Below are 5,127 nucleotides of genomic sequence, written 5' to 3'. Positions count from 1 at the left end.
AATCCGGGCATTCTGTGCCCTCAAATCACTTATTTATTTACAAACACAGCAATTTTCGGTTCTAGTAGCCCACCTTTTGACTATGAGGTATCAAATCAGCGTGGCAACTTGCTCCCTCTTTTCTCCCTCGGGTATCTTATTCCGGAATTCTTAAAAACAAGGAAAGTGTATATCGAGTTCTCTTTTATACCTATTCAGTTATGTTTTAATGGTGATTAAAATATGGCAAATTTTTTAATTACATTTCATATAAGAAAAACACGCAAAACAATGAAACAAAAATAACTACGGCAGATAATTACCTTCAGGTATCTAATTCCGACCAATCAGCACCTCAGTAGGATATGACGTCATACAAGAATGGTGGTGAAGGCCGTTTGCAGTCCCGGCCGGTAGGTCACGTGACCGCCGGGCGCGTGACGGGAGTCGGGAGTCGGACGCGGGACGTGGTCGCGGGCGGACGCGCGGGGCATCATGCTTTGCTATGCTTGCTTTGTCAACTTAATATAACTTACGATCGCATTCGTGTGAAAGCCAAACACTGCTCAGTGCCCTTAGAAATTGAGTTTTGGAAAGCTTAGGTCCCTATAGCTCCTCAGGTCGGCAACAGTTGAAGCCTCATCTGAACCCATGTGAAAAAAGCGAGGGTAAGGAACCTTGTGTTGCTTTTTCTTTTACCGTCATAATTATCTCAAACCATCACAATTTTGAGTTGCCATTGTCTGGTTCACTACATTCGTGTAAAACTTGGGTAAAGGCAGGTGGCTCAAAGAAAGGTGAAGATATTTCTTTAAGTGCCTAATCCGTGAAATATCCCGGCTTTACAAATCTACACTTTTCATTTTCTCCACGACACATTTTTTAAAATTGTTTTAATTTAATCTACATTTGTTAAAATCGGGGCTTTGGTTTTGTGTAAACTAGATCATAAAGTTTACTATAGTTTTGTGTAAAACCTGATGGCTGAAGAAAATAGTAATTTTGCTAAAATGATGTGCGGAAATTTGTTGCTTTCCAAATCAAATTACTCATACCTAAATTTCATTCAAAATTAGGAGGCATTATTACTGTTTTTTTCTTGTAACATGAACTGAGTTTGGGTACGGTGCTCCGGAAACGTTGTGGAACTTTAACCCGCGCCCGGCTGGGGGTCCTGGATTTCCACGCCCTGCTGGGGGGGGGGGGGTGTTTGAACACCCCCCCTTGTAACTCGGCTCCTGGGCCACGTAGCGATACGCGGAAGGCGGCGTTCGAAAGAGCGTCAAAAATAATGACGAAATCACTTCGGTCAATTTTTTGGTCAGGTCAAAGGTCAGGTCACCAGAGGTCATTGAAGGCAAAATTTCGCCGATTTCCAGGTCGAATGTCGAAAATTTCCAAGAAGCCAATGCATAACTCGAGAACCAATAGAGTTACAGCGCCGCGGAAAAGAGCATTCGATAGCCCTATTAAAGCCCTTTCTGAGTAATTCTCTCAGATTTGACCTAACGTCAACGGTTTTGCCTGCAGGGGGCAAAAATTGCAAAAATAGCCGATTTTTTCGGAAACAGTTTTTCTGCAATAACTTTTGACTCAAGCCTTGTACGAGCTTACTTTTACCGGCATTGTGTTCCTCTCGTCAAGACGCATCGAATGAACTATAAGTTGACCTTGAAAGGTCAACTTGAAAATTTGACCTCAGGTCAAGGTCATGACCTGACCGGAAAGGGTCATGTTGCATATCAGTCGATCCGTATCGTCAAGCTGAACACATCTAAGGCGGTTTCATCGCTCTAGCATGCCTCTATCAAAAGTTATTCGCGAAAAACTGTTAGATACCATTCGTGACCTAAGATGACCTCAGGGCATAAACAAGGGTCACTGACACCATTTTCATGTTCAGTGTGTCTGAACCACTTGTAATTCGGTGTTTGGGAGTGTTTATAATGTCTTTTGTCCAAAAGAGGCGCATTTCAATTTTCTCCCATTGACTTGTAATGGGGAGGTCGCAAAATTGACCTGACCTTAGGTCATCGATATCAAAATTCTGAGATATACATTTTGTACATGCTATTGCTCTTAGCAATCGCTGAAAGTTTCAAAGCGATCGGTCACTCGGTGTAGCTATGACAGACATTGAAACTTTTTATGAGGTGAGGTCACTTCAAGTGACCTGGTGACCTGACCTTGAATGACCTTGGTCTGAAATTTTCACAACATGTGTAGAATTGATGTACGATAAGGTGTACCAAAAACGGCGGCGCTCCGCGCCGCCGTTTTTGAGATATTCGCGAAAAACCACAAGGGGGGGTGTTCAAACACCCCCCAGCAGGGCGCGGGTTAAGCTAGCTAGAGCAGTTTCCATAAAAATTGTTTAGATAGTTGACATGGCTTGTTGACAACTCTTTTGCTGTTTCTAAAAAGTGGAAAAAATATTTTCCCGCATTAAGCACACAAGGCATTTTATTCTCATAAGCTATCGAATGTGTGTGTGTTTTTTAACCCTCGCCCTGGCAGGGGGGGGGGGGGTCGATGCGACCCCCCCTAAGGTTTTTCGAAGATAGCGTAAAAACGTTTGGCACGGCCTATGGGGCAACCTTTTTACATATGACCTGAAAATTTCAGGTCCGGGTGACCTTGGGTCCGGTCACCAGGTCAGAAAAACCGGTACAAGGTCATGGTCAAATTTCAATTTTCTGTTTGCACCTGTCCAACTCACATTTTTTGACTGATTTCCTTCAAACTTTCAGGATGTGCTAAGTTCACCGAGTTGTATAACATATAGTCCGGCTTTTTTGAGGTCACTGACCTGAGGTCAGTTAGAGGTCATTACGTCGTAATGTTAAGCCTATGGGAAAATACTAAATTCGGAAAATACTGGAGATATCCGCTTCTTTCTATCACTTTTGTGCTTTGAAACCACGGTACTTAACAGCAGGTCACTTGGTGCTTCTTTGTTTGGTGTACTTATCCATGGGTCAGGTCAACTGAGGTCAACTGAGGCCAAATGACGTTTTTGCCAATAACTTGGCACATAATGACGCTAGAGCTTAAAAAATGGTATCATTGTGTTCCTGGTGATCAGCCGAATCGAATGATATGCGATATGATGCAATTTGGTTAACTTGAACTTAATTTATTAATTTAAGTTTACTTAAAATTTAAGAAAAACTAAGTACACTTAAGCAAGCTAAAAAGTATATCATTCGACGCGCCTTGACGTGCTGAGTTCACTGGTGCTTTTCTTTTTGCTCTATCTTAATTAGATCAAAAGTTATAAGCGAAAAACTTTTGACCTGTTTTTAGCGAAATTTTTACATTTATACCCCCCAAAACCCCCCTAAATATTGACCTAGAGCAACCAAATTTGCACAGGGGCGAGAACTCCAGGGGGCCCACCTACCTACCAAATTTGGTGTTTCTAGGTGCCATAGGAGCCAATCGCAAGGGGGGGTCGCATCGACCCCCCCCCCCCTGCCAGGCCGTGTTATGAAAAATGCCCTGCCAGGGCGAGGGTTAAGCTGTCAATTGTAACTTCAGTTGCTTCACTTTAGAACATATTGCCCAGAATGCGTCACTGATCATGAGCTGGTGGTATATAATATCATATGTAGCAAATACATAAATGAGAATAGTGTGTCATGAATTTTTGTGCATGCTTCTGGATCATCTGTAATTACATCAAAGGCTCGGCTCAAGAGTGTCCTGCCGACCAGCTTATGCCCAACCCTTTCTGTCCGCAGAACGTCGCCTGCGACTCCCGCACGCCGTTTGCCCCGGCCGTCCGTACCGGTCTTCGCGCTGCGAGCCGCGCTGGAGTTCGCGGCGGCGTCGTGGAGCTCCCATCGGAACGGCGTGTGATGCCCGCGTCGAGCTTATACGCCGTGAGCTTCGATTGGCGGCTCACGCGGTCACCAGCTGTACATATGTACAGCCTCGGCCCCGACGACCCCGCTAATGGCCGAGACCGGCATACCCCCGGCATGGGTCCGCTGTCCGGCGCAGCGCTGGCCGCCCGCATGCTACTTTTGGCTGTATCGCTGCCCAGCGGGAGCGCGCTCCACGCTGCGGAAGAGGTACACGTTGCGACCCGACTGAGGACCGCAACCGGATGGTGACACGTCGGCCTCTGCGCCCTGGCCGGGGCAGGCGTGACCGACGTCACAGTGGAGGAACGCCCAAACAAGACCAGCCCACCGTCGGAGCAGCATGGAAATATCATGTTCTGCCTGGACGTCGGACCCGGCGGCCGCAGTGCACCTGCACACGTGCGGAGAGGGGCGCTGGAGGCTACTCTAGAGCTTCTGCCATTCCGCGGCGCGACTGCTGGCAAAACGGCGGCGATTGAGGCGGTTGGGAACAGCTGCAGCAATGGTGATGGCGGTGATGGCGACATGGCGGTTTGGGACTTCATCTCAGCGCGGCCGCCGCCCAGGCGCCGCTGCGCCCGACTGCTCAGCCACCTACCGGATGGCGGGGTGGCCCTTACGGCCCTCACGCACGTTCGGTCTGCGGCCACGTTGTGGGGTGGCGGTCGCGGGGTTAGCGGCGTTGGACTTCGTCCTTTATCCAGACTGCACCGTACCATCTGAACGGATGGATCTGCCAAGAAAGATGACATCCAAGGCGGCTATGAGGCGATCACAAAGCTTCACCAAGAGCTTCTCCTTCATGGGGCCGGCCGGCCGTTAAGTCGCAACACCGGCTGCCGAGTGCCAACAGCTGCGTGCGCTGGCGCCGTCGCGTTGTGGGCCGCGCTGCTGACGCCCAAGCTGCGATATCAACCATCTATGAATAAGTGGCAGCGGTGGCGGCTTGTCAGTTGTTAACGTGCCTTAACAGACGTTGCGAATAGCCCGCGTTGGAATCGCATGGTTGGCAACACAACGCAAGTAAAAATGGGCTTCCTTGATGAACCTACTTTTTAACCCTATTCCTGGCGGGCTCCGCCGGGACAAGAAACTGGCGGGGGGCCGATTCGGCCCCCCTTCAGATCTCAAAAACTACACATCGCAGCGACAAACGGTAAACGGCATCGGATACGCACGGTCAAGATCTACAATTTTTACCCAGGTCATTTTCAGGTCAGGTCAAAGATGACGTCACAGGGGTCGAAAAAGTCAAAATGGCGGCGCTAGATATGGAGAG

The sequence above is a fragment of the Amphibalanus amphitrite genome, unplaced genomic scaffold (assembly GCF_019059575.1).
Source record: "Amphibalanus amphitrite isolate SeventyFive unplaced genomic scaffold, NRLGWU_Aamphi_draft 001902F_arrow, whole genome shotgun sequence".
NCBI classification, from domain to species: Eukaryota; Metazoa; Arthropoda; class Thecostraca; order Balanomorpha; family Balanidae; genus Amphibalanus; species Amphibalanus amphitrite.
The sequence above is the reverse complement of the archived record's forward strand: the minus strand, read 5'-3'. Positions refer to the sequence as shown.